Genomic DNA, 15,391 nt, shown 5'->3' with positions numbered 1-15,391 from the left:
TACTGCTGACAAAAACTTTCCGGATCCAGTCTGACGCCTGGGGGTAATTCTAAGGTAAGGAATCTATCACTACTAATGTTTCTTACAGATGTATCATTACCAAAGGTAAGTAACTTGTGCATTACATTGACAACAATAGGATCGAAGACAGAGCAGCTGCCCTTTGTGTCCTACAGACCGAAACTCTGCGGTCCTCTCAATTACAGCCGTACGCACACCAACTATGTGGTGATGCTTTCCTGATTGTCTTGGCGATTGGACCTTCCACATCAGGATCTCATCTTAATTAATACGTTCCCGCCTCCACAATACTGACCATCCGGTGGCCCCCTTTACCTTCCCTCCTTGTGAACCACACGACGCTGCAGGTCCATATGCACCGCCGTGACCTCCATTAGACTTGTCCCTCCGTTCCAAACCCTCAGGGTTCATTCCCGAAATTCTCCTTGCTCACAAATTTTGTCCTGATGATAATCTTGATCAGTTGAGATCGAAACACCGTCGACCCTTTCACAACAAAAAACTCCTTTATGCTTACAATTATACTTGGAGTTTTTGCTAATGTTGTCAATGCGATGTAACTATTAATGTCACCATCACACGTCGCATCACGCGCCTTCCACTATTCTTTGTGAGCACTAGAACTATCACTTGAACAATACCATTTTGTGTCCCTGCATATATTGCAAAATGGTCTTATACTGCTGATTCTGGCAAATACTAATTTCCAGTTGCCACATGTCTCTTCATTAATACTCTTTTAATTTACAATAGCTCAGGCTAACCCAGGACCCTTGTGGCCTTATTTTTTCCATTGTTCTCCACATTACTATTGACTACCCCTGGTGCAAATAGCGGGGTTCCCTTGTTCACTGAATATAGGGTTATGTCATGAGGCAGCTTCAGGAGGAATTCATGTAACATTGGGGGACCACCAACGCACAGGATGCCCCAGTTCCAGGAGCCTTAGGCTCACTATACAGGAGGCCATTCTCCCAATAGTTAAGGTGGTCTCCAGAAGTATCACCTGCTGCTGGGGCCTCAGCTTGCCTCCTCAAGCCCTCTGGGTGGGACTTTTTTTCTGTGCTTTGCAGAATTTCTCCCTCTTTGGCCTACCCTCAACTTGCCATCCAGTAAGCTCAGACAAGTCTCCCAGGGCTGCAATGTCTTTCCCGGTAGGCTCCGGGATGTCCTCCTCAGGTGATCCATCAAACTTGACCATGGTAACTTCAGGGGCTAGTTTACTGCACCCCCCATGCCCTTCACCTTCTTGACAGCAGCTTGGGCCTTTCTACCAGGGTCTAGGATTCCTTGACTCCTCCCTTGTGCAGCAAGGAGCTTGTGGTCATACAGACCAATTTAGGCTTGTCTTACATCTCCAAGTGTGACCTGAGCACCACTTCCTTCCAGACAGTGTGCTCTACGCCGTTGCTTAACAGACAATGGCAGGGCTCACAGTTACTTTCAGAGAACCTGAAATCCCCCCCAGCCCACTCAAACGGAATCAGAGCCACTGGGTAGTGACTCTAATGGTTGTCTGCAACTATGACCTAGTGGAATGTATTGGGGAGGACCTGCTCTGAGGAAAACAGATGCCACCTCACAGTAGTCATGTTGGCTCCTTTGTGTCTCAGAGCCTACACATTCAGTCCATTGATGGTAACTCTCTGCCTATACTTAGAAGCACTGGAAGGCATATGGGTTTTTGGTGTCATCTCTCTGTCCCCAAGGGGCATTAAGGTAATCTCTGCTCTCTCCCCCAAGCTAACTGGGTCTACCTCCTCCTCAGGTGTTACACTGGCCAACCGAGGTGTCTGCTCTTTTGGGACATTTGGCATCTCCCTTGAAGTATCCATATTTGAAACACTCTGTATATTGGGATGTCTAACCTCTCTGTTTGCTTGTCAAAGAACCCGGTCTTCCTTGGCTCAGATTGATATTGGTTACGAGTGTTACCTTCGGGAATTATTTTGGGGTCTTTTTAGAACTCCTTATTTTTAAGTTTTTCTCCCACATCTTTCTTCTGGTGGGACCCCTGCACACCCTTCACTTGACACTCTCCCCTAATTCCTTTTTGGACACACTGGTGCTGACCCAGAAGCCCGCCTACTTTGCACACTCCCTAGGATCAGTGAGCTTACTGTTAGACTTAGCATCCTTGGCGTGAGTTCCCCTAACTTTTTGCCTCTACCTCCTGCATTTTTGGTCTGTGTACTGGATTTAGTTGTACTAGTTTAGATGCTTTGAACACTTTGCCACTGCTGATCATTGTCTAAGTGCAAGTGCTCCCTGTTTAAATTGTGATTATGATTGGTTATCCATGATTTGCATATTTGATTTACTGGTAAGTCTCTAGTCAAGTGCACTGTGTGTGCCAAGGCCTGTCAATCAAATACTACTAGTGGGCTTGCAGCACTGGTGTGCCACCCACGTGAGTAGCCTTGTAAATGTATCTCAGACCTACCACTGTAGTGTCTGTGTGTGTAGTTTTGAACTGCCATGTTGACTGGCAAAAGCACCTACTTGCCAGGCCCTATCCTTCCCTTTTCTTACTTTTAAGGTACCCATTAGGTAGGTCCAAGGTACCCCCATGGATAGGGTGCAGTGTTTATGAAAGGTAGGACATGTACTGGTGTGGTTTATATGTCTTGATAGTGAAATACTATGTATTTTGTTTTCACTGTTGAAAGGCTGTCTGTCCCATAGGTTACCATTGAAGCTGCACTGTAACATTTTACATGTGTAACTTTCAACTGGGACAAGATAGAGAAATGGAGTTTAGGCTCTCTGAGCTCAGAATTTGTTAACTCACATTTTAGTAAAGGCGGTTTTTAAATTGCCTGTTTGAAAATGCCACTTTTAGAAAGTTTAACATTAACGGATATAGATCAATCACACCGTGAATTACTCCTTCTTTAATAGGATATTATGGCCAGAATAAAAGGTTGGTTGGTGTGCAGAAAGGTATCGTCCTCTGAACCTAGACGTGTAGAAACATGAATACTGTTGCGCTATCCACACGTGGACGCGTCCCTTTAGTGCACTGCCGAGTTCCGAATGGAAATCAAAAATTGATCATTTAATCATAATTCAAAGTGTTGCTTCAATAAACTTTATTCTCTTCAATGTAAGTGTTCTTTCAAACTTTCAATATGTTTACATCACTTCTACGAAGGGCATGGACATGCCCAAAATGCATTAGGGATTTCAGTTACCTTGTTGGTGTCTAATAATGATGTTCATGGATTATTTCACACACATGTGATGTGAACATATTGAAAGTTTGAGAGAAAACTTACTTTGAAGAGAATAAAGTTTATTGAAGCAACACGCTGAATTATGATTAAATGATCAAGTTTTGATTTCCATTCGAAACTCATCAGTGCAATAAAGGGAAGCTTCCACGTGTGGATAGCGCAACAGTATTCACTTTTAGAAAGTGGGCATTTTCTTGTTTAACCATCTTGTGTGCCCTGCCTGTTTGTGTATTCACCGTCTAGTTTTTAGAGTTACAGGAGCTGGGGATGTGCATCCACTCTAGACACTTCCAAGGGGGTAGGGGGTTGAGGTGTGTCCTTACTTGCCTGGATGACTCGTAGCCAGGCTGAATAGACATTGGCTGCATGCAGAGTGGCGGGAGGGGATTCACTAGCATGGGCTGTGTCTCCTTGTCAAAATGCTGTCATCACCTCCTGCAGTCAAGCTGGACCAAGGAGGCCAGGATTGGTTTAGACTGGGCTCAGAGACCATTGCCACAAAGAGAACAATGGGAAAAAAGTATTGGACCTAAAACCCCAAAACTTTAGATCAATTCTGGAAACTAGTGGACCCTGCCAAAAAGAAGAGCTGTGTGAGGGATGGATTGGACTGCAGTTGCTGCTTCTGTCTGTGGCAGAGGAAAATGACTGACTCTTTTTGCCCTCCTGTGGTATCCTGCTTGTGACGAATATCCATGGGCTTGTGTGTGCTGGCCTCCTCTTTTGGAAACATCAGGGACATCAAAGTTTTCCTTGTGCCTTACTTTGTGGAAAAGCTTCCTTGTGCTTACTTTCTGGCAAAGGAGCGGGGCCTTGTGAGGCCGCTCTTGTTTTGCTGCACCCTGAGAGGGAGATGCATGAATCCCTCCACCCTCCGAATACCGTTGGAGGGCATTTGGTCTTTGGGTTGTCTCAGCCTTGGAGTGGGAAGAAATCCTCGACGGAGGTCCTGCTCAGCCCCTTTCCCCTGCTACAGCCGCCCTCACCGCAGTACATGGGCAGGCGGCCCAATAATCCGCAGAGTAGCCAGAGCACAGGAACGGATATTGAACATGTGCTCTCTCTCAGTACCATATTAAATAACCCAGTAAAATCAACAACTTTGCTACCCTGCACCCAACCATTCAGTCCCTTTCTGGCATAATCAAGAAAATCCACCCATGCATGTTTCTGCAATTTTTGGCTATCCCTGAATCTAATGTGGTACTTTTCTGGAGGGAGCCCAAACTTGACAACAAGTATGGCTTCCTCTTGTCTCCCACTTCCAATATAAGTAAGGTATCCTTCCTCACTGCAGGCATGTGTTTTCAGAGTGATGCGGATAAAACTCTTCTGGGACCCTGTGCATCTTAAGGACCACTTAATAGGCAGAAAACCACTTTTCAAAATGATCCGCAATCAGATAGCTGGACTCCAGATCTGTAGGCATGTGCTTTTTCTTGTCACCCCTCATACACTGCAAGTATTCTGCCACCATTAATGATGGATTCCTCTTGCTTCAATCTGATGTCCAGCTCTCTGAGGCTCCTTTCATAAACCAGTCGCTCCAAAGCAAGATTTCCCTCCATATCCAATTTATTTTCCTCTATCTTACGCTTGCCCATCTGTAGATGAAACTCCCTCTCTGCCTTCGTGTCTGCCTGCTTCTCTATGGACAGGCATTGTGAGGACACACTGCTCCCTGCTCTGGGAAAAGGTTCTAAGACAGGGGCCTGTATCATAGCCCTCCCCTGAGTGCTGTATTTAATGACCTTCATCCAGACCCTCTCACCTGCTCCTCCACCTCATCCCTCCCTTCCTCTGCTGTAGTATCCAGGGACTGGTGGACTTCCGCCCAGTCCCTCAGCGCCTTTTAGAGCTCAAGCTTTCTGGTGTTGCTCTTGGCTGGAAGCCCTCTCCCCTTGCAGAACTCTGCAGCCACCGTGTAGACATCGATGTTGGCAAGCTCAAACGCCATCCTTGCAGGTGTGATTTCAGGCACAACAGTAAAGTAAAATGAGGGTAAATTTGGAAAAAGCAAAAGAGCTAATCAATAAGAATGAAAAAAAAACTTGAAAAGATCTCAGATTATTTATCTTGGATTTTAGTACTACAAAAAATCGCTGTATGCCACTGTACAAACCCGAGTACTAGTCCTCCCTGCTGAACACCAATGTAAGAAATTGGATTACTGTTTGAGAGGATGAGACACTACCCGAGCAGCAACCACTATTCTTGTCAGGGTGAAGCCACCAGGAAACTCCAGATAAACGTGTGCTTAACCCTCTGGTAGTTTGGCACAGAGCAGTCAGGCTTAACTTGGAGGCAATGTGTAAAGTATTTACGCAGCACTTCAAACAGAAATAAAGTGAAAAACAACATAAGAAAAATCTCACACCAATTTAGAAAAAATGTGTAATATTTATTTAATAATTCAAGACCAAAACAACAAAAAGCCAGTCAGTAGAACTGGAAATATGCAATTTTAAAGGTTTCAGGTAAGTATAGTCTAAAAGCACAAAGCGGTGTGAGACCGGGTGAAAGTCACAAGTCAGGCCGACTACGATGGAGCGCGGGCCGGACACAGGGACCAGGTGAGTCCCACTTATACAAAGTTACCTGCTCAAAGTCTGGGATGATAAGCCCGGTTCATGGTGGAGAGGACCGCGAGGCCTAGGGAGAGTGTCATGGATGGTGATTGCTGCAGCGTGAAGAACAGGCTGGGTGTTGCAGACGGTCATCGCTGTAGCACGAGGATCCTGTTGGGCGTCGCAGACGGTCATTGCTGGAGCTTCCATTGGCCCCCACAGCGGGCGGTTGATGCTGTGACTCAAAGTGCAGATCTTGTGTTGCTGGTAGTTGCTGTAGCGTGAAGAGATGAGGTCAACTGAGCTTTGCCTTGACTGTCAGCATGGGCGGGAAGATCTTGGTTCAACCAGGCTCCTTCATGGTTGCAATAAGCCCAAAACTTCAGGGAGAGCTCAACTAATGCCACACCAGGGGTCCGAGACCTGAAGGGCACCACTTGGGGATCAGGGACTCCCTCCAGCCAGACTCAGGCATGTCCAGTTGCAGCTTCAGGCAGTAGGTCAATGGGGCTGTTGTAAGGGCCCCTGGAGCTTGTTATGTCCTTGCAACCCTAACAGGAGGTCAGACAGCTGATCCTTGGCGTCACGTCAGCCTGTGAGTTAGGGAACGGTTCCAGTCTTCCTGGTCAGCCAGCAGGGCAGACCTCGAGCTGCAGGGTGTCCTTCTTCTATAGTATCCACAGATCCAGGAATGTGCTGAAAAGTTGGGTCTGAGGGTCCAATATTCATACCTGGCCTTTGAGGTAGGAGACGTTTCTAGAGGCTTCCACCCCTTGAGGTGTCTACGGCTTCCTCCCTGCGCCCGGCGTGTCTGAGTTCAGAAAAGGTTAGTGTGAAACCCCTTGTGATGTGCAAGTGGGGTAGGTGACAGCTTCTCCTCCTGGGGTAAGTTAAATGTGCCAGTTGGGTGCAAGCCAATGTTACCATGTTTAGGTAGGGAGCACAAACAATATAGTAGTGGTTAGTAGTGGTAAAGTGCGCAGAGTCCTAAAGCCAACAAAAACGAGATCAGCAAAGATGCAGAAGTGTAAAGGCGAAACGTTTGGAGGGAAGAGCACCCTAAGGCCGACATGCCCAACGTGTGAGTAAAAAGCAACCATTACTTCTGGTGTTCGTGTTTATGCTCGGCTCTTGGAGGGCTGGCATCACGTCCCACCACACTGCTGCAGTCTGCTTGCAATATTTAGCATTTTATATATTAATTGCGAGACAAGTATCTGTTGTTTCATTTTAATAATAATCACTACCCTAATGTAGCGCACTCTGCGATCAGGCAGATCTTTAAGCACTGCTAACGTGGTAACTGTGACTCCAACTCAATGTTACTCATTGTAGTGACCTCAGAAAGATGATCATCTGATTGGGCCCGCCAGAATCGGACCCTTTACAGTGGATCCGCCGAGCTTTTCAATATCGCCCGAGGAAGGGACAATAAGAACACTTTACTGAAGTGAGCAAAGGCAACGGAAAAGTTCAAATAGAACCACATTGAAGCCATCAGCAACTACCTGGCTGTCAAAAGTAATCTGTATCCTTTTCACTTCCTTTATGACGTTTAGGTACGTCATAAAATGCTTTGAAACCTATCAATAAAAACTCCTTTCACAGGCGCGTGCCTATGTGAGCGTCAAGATACCATTGCTTGTTGAATGAATCTTGCTTTACGCAGCTCACTATACCAGGATACTTTGTGGTTGCATAGTTGTATTTATGTAGCGATTACTACCCCTGACTTGGCGTTGAGGCGCTTTGCGGTGTGTAGCACCCACTCCAGACCCCATGGTCAGAGTTTAATAGCTAGTTTAATAGTTGTTGTGTGTGGCCCCCAAGCGCTTACTCTCGAAGAGGTCTCCGGAGCGCTATGGCAGAAGCAGTAGTTGTTTTCCTGTGTTTTCTATGCCTGTAGAAAACCCTTCTGCTCAGAGCCCGCTGTCCTGGGCCGCGGCGTTTAATCTCCCTTCCTTGGGTATCAATACATCGGCCCTTATAGGCGCACGCGCTGCTGTTTCTGCAGAGCAGCACTCTTCCGCTGAATGGGCACCTACGCCGGCCACAATACCCCACTGATTGTTCCAGGGCCCAGCTGGGATTTGTTCTGAAAAGTTAGCTCTAGGGCGCATTGAAAATGCCCAGCTCATCGTTTTCATTCAGCCCCAGGGGGAATGCAGCATCGGCATCCCTGGCGTTCTGGAACCTGTGGCCTGGCTCCTATTGGCTGACGGGGGTGTCACGTGCCGCCCGCCTGCCCTGCGGTGCGCCTCTGAGAATTGTTGTTTGCACCAAAGGATTTGCCACCATCAACAGAAATGTTAAAGGGATAACTTTTTGGAATGCCGCCTGCTCTGCCTTTCGAGCTGTGCTCAGCGTTGGAGAAGCAGCTTCACGTCGGCTCGCGAGCAAGGCCTTGGGCCAGGTAAGTCTTTCCCGCGTACAACTATACCGCGCTCATACATGACGACATACACCGACACACCTGCACGATGCAGACAATCAAAAAGCGTACAGGTGTATAAAATCAGGAATTAAAGCCGTGCCCCAACCAGTCTGTAGCTGTCCAACTACGCAACATTTTGATGAAAAAGGGACATAGTTTAGATTTCTGTGTATCGGGCAGTGGGTATGAGATGGCACCTCGGGGGCAACACTGGGAGTGGTTCATCCAATGAGAAGACATAGCGTGCGGGCATTAACTGCATTCTAAGATCCGTGAAACTGCGGGGCAAGGATAGAAGTAAGAGGCGAGCAGTTCGTCTCCGACCCACTTTTATCTCGAGGAAACTTTTGTCCACGAGGGGCCAGCCATCGTGCTAACAATCCAGGCAATTATTAGGTTTTTTGACATGCAGTAAATTGTGGTGGTACGTTGCGCAATGTATGGTTCGCCATTTGAAGCCAATTTGCGTGCATTGGCGTAGACCGAGTCAATAATACTAGTTAAAGCCCATAGCTCTCCTCACACAGCTGTACCCTTCCCCCATACCTGGACAGTGGGCACGGGTCAATAACGAGCGTTATTGGAGGAATAACCAGTCTCCTGAAGTAAAATATACACCTACTGGGTCTGATAATAATATATAGCGCTTCATACCACACGGATTCCGTTTCTAAGCGCTGTACCCAGGTGTTCCTGCAGCAAGGGCCTGTCTTTTTGGCTTCGGACATTTGAACTTGGCTTTGGAAAGCGTTTCCTGGTTTGCAGTGTGTGAGCAGAGGTGGTCCCTGCCTAAACTGTGGAAGTACAATACCCTCGCACAAGGGAGGCCGGGGACTTCGGCTTGCCGCCCGTCCATCCCATCCACCTCTCTCCTACAACACCCTTAGCCATATTTAGGGCTAGATTCACCGAGGGATGTGCGGACGCTCCTGGTGAGGTACAAAGCGCAAGCAAATCCCCCCTCACTCCCCTGCTCTGCCGTGTCCCTGCCCTTTAATGACCTTTCCTTTGGCTGTCCCATGTCTTTTTGAATGTTATGGATGCCTCGTGGGTTGCAGGTTCAAGTCCCTTCATTGCAGTCCTTTTCAGAGGGGACAATGCAGGAACATTTTGTGACTGGGTTGACAATGGATGAAAGAGGCGCGTGCCTTAAAGTCTGTCATCGTCACGTGCACGTGTCGACATCAATATTGTTAATGATAGTAACCTACTCTACAAACCGCATGTTCTAGACGTGTATTACGAATTATTATTACTGTAATAATGATTAATTACACCGAATTAATGATACACATTTGTTTCACTGGAAAGGGAAGGGGTAAAGGGGGGGTGGGGGGCGGACCCAGCAGATTACAATTGTTGCGCACAGACCTCCACCGAATGCGTCATTCTACTGCAGTAACCTTGTTTTATTGGAATACATAGCGGCGCGTGCGAGGAAGCGTCTCTTCGAAGCACTTCGGATTGATATCTCAGCAGCACAGAGGGAGGTGGTCATGGTGTGTTGTGGTGGGCTGGAGTCATATGAAGCCGGGTTGAAGGTCTCCAGCTCCGGGGTTTATGGCAGGATAAACAGCCGAGGCACAGGGAGGGAGGAAAGTGGGGAGGAGGGAGAGAGAGAATACATATGAATGAATGGAAAGAGAGACGAAGGGAGCGGGGGCGGGGCATGTTTGTTCCAGGGCTCCTTTTGCCCCCAGTCCGGCCCTAGTGTCAGAGGGGGAAGAGGCGTGGGACGCCTGTATTTGTCACCTGCCGACAGGGGCATAAATTTTGTTTCTGGACAGTTTGACATGTGTCGAGATACCTCATGTTTATTTGTGATCGGGATCCTAGAATCCAGGCCCGGACTTTGCTTTGACAGTTCCTTGTACTCGGGTGTTGTTGGTCCATTTTGTGCATTTGCAGAAAGTCAAGACGGCAACTAATGAACCACATTCTTTTTAATACAAAACCCCAGAATTGGACATTAGTTCCCCGGTGACCTGGAGTCAGCTCGTAGCTCTACACACGTGCCAGGTGCTTTATTCAAAGCATGCGCCCAGAAGGACGCTCTAGCGGGCACGAAGCGCTTCTTTACTAGCATCATTAGCTGTGCTCTGGTCCGAAAGGCCTCATCTCACTCCATGTCAAGTTCAAGTTCATAAAGCTTTATTCGGAGCTTGACAAAAAGTCCATAAAAGCACACCATACATTATAAAACATCAATAATATACAAAAACAAAAAATAAGTCATAAAAGCTTCATCTATACTACTAAAACAGACAAGTAGTTAAAAATACAACAGAATGACAATTTTAAAAATAATGCTAGGCCTTGCCTTGATAGCTTGGAGAAGAAATGTAGTAATAAAAAAGCTGACAACAGGTTAGGGGTTAAATATCAGTTTCATGGTGTCTTTAACAGTCCTAACACCAAATTTCTTAAAAACAGGTTTTAAAAAAGCAATGCGGAAATTACCATCGAGTGGGCAGAACAATAAAAAATGCATAGTGCTTTGAGCTGTAGTGCCATCACAAGGGCAAGGTCCAATCGGGTGTTTTTTGATATTGGGAAACGCCACTAAATGGTGAACAATCCCAAAACGCAGTCTAGTTAGAACGAACCTATGGGAGGGTCTAGTTACAAAGCTCAAGTATGGTTGATAGCCTAACAACTCACAACAGCTGCCATAGAGCATACAGGTGGATAAGTTGCTACTGGCCTTCATACGTCGCTCGTACTTTAGGAGCATAAAAACAGATTTCAGTTCACTTTTGGTCAAACTATTGGCAGCATAACAATCCTCAAATAAGTTAAGACCATAGATTTCCTTATAACTGCTCATGACAAAATTTACCCAAGGGATCTTTAAATGATTGTCAAGGGACAAACAGTCCTTGATAATGGCTCTATTCAAGGAGGTCTCCTCCTTAGCCCAGATAGCACGCCACAGCAGAAGGGGTCTATGGGCAACAGAATCCGAAAGATAGTGTATTCCGAATTCCCTATGCACCAAATCCGTTGATGCTGTGATGGGCAAGCAGAGTAGTCTTTTTAGAAACAAATTTTCCTCCACTTGTAGACTCCCAGTCAGTACATACCCCCAGACACCTGCTCCATAAAGGGCGATTGAGAGACACCTCATCTGGTAGATTTTCAACATATCTCCAATCCGCCTATCCCCGATTTTGGAAGCGAACGTAAACACCCCGTGGGCACATTTCGCCATTCTTGCCCTAACATGGGTGACTTCACTGGACCAGCTACCTGTCTTGGAGAAGGTGATACCTAGATAGTTAAAAGTGTCAACCGTCTGAACCCTACGCCCTTCGATAAAAAAGGGATGCGGTTTTTTACGACCTTTGCCACATTCCATAACAAATGTCTTTGATTTATTAATCACCAGCTTCCTTTCCCCAATGAACAGGGAAAACCTGTCCATGAGGCGTTGAAGGCCGACGGGGGTCCTGGAAAGAAGTGAGGAAATATGAATTTTTATGATCAATTGTGTCCCCTATCTTAGACCCCAATGGCTCCATGTACGTGCTACAAGTACATGTATGTTCCCTCCACTTCCAGCTAGGGAGACGTAAATACATTTGCGTCCAACGTTAACATGTTCTCTTTCAGATCCACCATGAATGGGTCGAATATTCCGTTCCTAAGTATGCCTTGCCACCATCTTTATATGATGCACCTTTCACGTTTTTCAGCTATGGCGAGTTAGGCCCTGAATTCTGCCATCGAGCCTTTTCCTGCCTTCTGCCTCTGAATGCTCCAGCCTGGACCTGCATCTGTATCAATGACCTTTGTCTTACTCCCTGCGCGGCTAACGGTGCCTGGCTCGGCCTGTTGCCTGCCAAGACTGTATTTTGCCTTCAAGTTATCTGCTCCGCTCCTGTCTAGTAGTTTAGGTAAACACCCTTCCAGCTGCAGAGCAAAGGGCCCGGCCTTGCTGTCCCCGGGCAAGTAATTCATAGCTCCTGTTACCATGGTAGGCCCATGCCCCCTCGCATCTCATGTAGACACGTAGACGCTTATACACGCACTAGCAGTCAGTATAGAATAGCCTCTGCCCGAGAGACCTTTCCTTCCAGATAATACAGTTCCTTAAACACAAGATATTAGATACGATTTGGGATTAGGTTGTTCTGACATCCCAGACTTCTGTCTCCTCATGTAGGGCTAAATGTCAAGTCCCCTTCACCCTCCAGTTATACGTCAATCACACGTCATGCTGCTGTGCGCGCATCTCTGCCATGTATTTCTGCTGACATTGCAGGATTCTCTTATGGATCCACCCACCTGTGACATCCTCATAATGACGTTTCTAGTACACGCCCTTATGCACGCCTATTGTAACGCCTTTTTCATTACGTATGTGTATTCTTATCTCTCCTCTCAGCTGATACGCCTTCTGCATCTGCCTTTACTGTAATGCATTGACTATATATATGATAACCTGTCAATAAAGTATGCTCGATCCCTTCCCGAACCTTCGTGGTGACGGAATCCGATTGCCTGGTTCGAACCAATTCCTTTTTAAGGAATAAACCCCTTTTAAAACCGCAAATATCACGGATTCTGCCTCTTATTTATTCTGAGTTATCCTTATTGAACTTTACCGCATAAATTAAGTACAGGTAATTTAAATTTACCACGGCATCGTCCTCATAAAGTAAGACTGGGACGTGGAAGTCAAGTATATTTGGAGCATCTGCCACCACAGTCCTTAAAACAGAGTCAACCTCATTGATAAAAAGTGTGAAAAGCAGGGGAGCGAGCACACACCCCTGTCTAATTCCACGCTTAACAGTAAACTTTGGGGTACATCCCCCCCCAGGGCCATATCGGACTCTAGAACTAAGATTGGCATAGAGTCTGGCCAAAAAGTAAACAATACCCTCCGGTGCCCCCATTTCAAGTAGTTTCTCCCATAGTATCTTGTGATTAACCATATCGAAGGCACTACTTAAATCTGCAAAACAGAGGAAAAGGGAACCTTTCTTGGCCAAGGTGTATTTCCCTATAAGTAGTTCTAGGTTGAGACACTGTTCTACTGTGCCTCGACCCTTCCTAAATCCATATTGGGAATTAGCCAAGATGTTATTTGTTTCGGCCCATTCTTCTAATCTAACAAGAAGTACCCGACTCATAATTTTCACGGAGGAATCTAGGAGGGAGATTGGGCGATAGTTCTTAGCATCCCTCTTCTCCCCCTTTTTATAGATAGGAATTATAATAGATTCCTTCCATGTAGGCGGGGCACCGTAACAAACAGCTGCATTAAATACTTTGGTCAGTAACAGGCCCCAAATCTCTGGTTCTTTTTTATAGACGTCAACCGGCACCCCGTCTGGCCCCTGGGCCTTCCCTCCTTTGCTTGCGATGATACATTTCAGGACCTCGGTAGGGGAGATGTCTAAGGGAATAAGTGGCCAGTCCCCTCCTCCTACGTCCAGAGGTTTAGCTGAATCAAAGATCAAGAAAAAGAGAGAGACCCAACCTTCCGCGCTTACGTTTGCCGACAGAACAGGTGTCTCCTCATTCTTTAAGAAAGGACTGTTGACTGTTGCCCAAAATAAAGAAGAATCAGAGGTTTCGGCGGCCTGGTCTAGCTTGTCCCATGCCTCTCGCCTTAGTTCTGCCTTTCTTTCGGAAACTGCTGCCCGATAAATAGCCCTAAGCTGCCTAATCAGGGTTGTGTCCCTTTGTTTAGCTGCCAGTGCCTCTTTGAGGCTCTTAAGGGCGGCAGTACTGGCATGGTCGAACCACCCCCTTTGCCGGCTTAGGTTGCCCTTGAGTTGCTTGGTGAGTTTAGCTTCAATGCTAAGATTAATGTTAATACATTTATACAAAATTACGTCAGTCAGCTCTTTACTCACTAGAATAGCAACAATTTCATTTAAACAATTTTCAATAATGGAATTAGACAAAAGGTCAGCCTTATCTCCCTTCCACCTGATTCTGATTCCATTGGGTCGATGTGGTTCAATGTTATCAACTATACATGGTTTAGGGCCTTGATTGGCCTTCCAAAGCACCGTCTCCATGGTCAGGCAGTTATGATCACTGATTAAGTTATCAACTACCGAAGGGGCTGTACACCATGGATTGAGGCTAGAAGAGGTGCAAATAAAGTCAATAACAGTGCTAGCGTTTCTACCCGTAAAAGTGGGGATGATTTCACCAGAAGCGCCCCTCCCATTTCCCATAATCTCCATATCGTATGTCATCAGGATTTTATTTAATGAATCACCATATGGGTTATGAGGGAAATGGGGGACTCCCTCACCCCGACAATTTACGAAGCCACAGACCCTATGAGCAGAAGATGGGCAAGCAGAAGTGTTAAAATCCCCCAACCAGATAAAATCAAAAGCAATATCATTTCCCGTTACAATATTTGCCAAAGCGGCCTCCAAGGCATACACTACCTGTTGCCTAGTATTATCAAATACATTGTTATAAAAATTAATTAAAAGGATATTTCTATCCTGCTCCTTACAAAGCCATAGAATCTGGGAATGGGCCCCAATCAAGACATGTTTCTTTACAGTAAGTGGAACATCAACAGAAATCAATGTCAGAAGGCCACCCTTGGCTCTTCCCGAATTTGAAGCCACAGCCGGTAATTGATAAGAAACAAAACCATTATAGTTAATGGGGTCCAGACTCCAGGTTTCCTGAAAGCATATTATGTTAAAAAGATTGATAAAATCAAACCAACCTAAACATTCATCCTTATGTAGTAGTCCCGCAACATTCCAACAAGCAATAAAACAAGAGCCAGAATTAGCTGGTTGAGTAAGGATATTCGGTGCGGTCCAATCCCCACCAGCAATAACTGGTCTATCGTGTTCGTGAACCGCTACAGAGTCTAAATGGCTAACACCGGTACCAGTGATAGTGATAGGCTCCACACTAATTAATACCCCAGGGACCGTACTAGAACTCCTCTTTCCCATAAGAACGTCCTCGATCCCTGCATCAACTGGGTGGGGCTCCAGTCAATCATTACAATCAAGCCCACTCAATGGCTGGAATCTGTTATACATAGGGATAACAGGGGCGGCACACAAGTTCTGGACTCTAGGCCTACGCCGGTGGTGCTCATCATCAGGTTGGGTAGCAAGGTCTCTATAGAAGTA

General features: G+C 46.3%; 1 protein-coding gene across 1 annotated transcript in view; it reads left to right on the top strand.

The window, feature by feature from the left end:
• The first annotated feature begins 8,140 nt into the window (after nucleotides 1–8,140).
• LOC146809039 (lens fiber membrane intrinsic protein-like) overlaps nucleotides 8,141–15,391 on the top strand; it is a 73,222-nt gene continuing 65,971 nt past the window's right edge. Inside the window, exon 1 of the mRNA XM_085615847.1 lies at nucleotides 8,141–8,237. The gene's annotated coding sequence lies outside the window, so the exon portion shown is untranslated. The remainder of the gene's footprint in view (nucleotides 8,238–15,391) is intronic.

Source organism: Triturus cristatus, chromosome 7 (genome assembly GCF_964204655.1).
Source record: "Triturus cristatus chromosome 7, aTriCri1.1, whole genome shotgun sequence".
Taxonomy (NCBI): domain Eukaryota; kingdom Metazoa; phylum Chordata; class Amphibia; order Caudata; family Salamandridae; genus Triturus; species Triturus cristatus.
The sequence above is the reverse complement of the archived record's forward strand: the minus strand, read 5'-3'. Positions and strand labels throughout refer to the sequence as shown.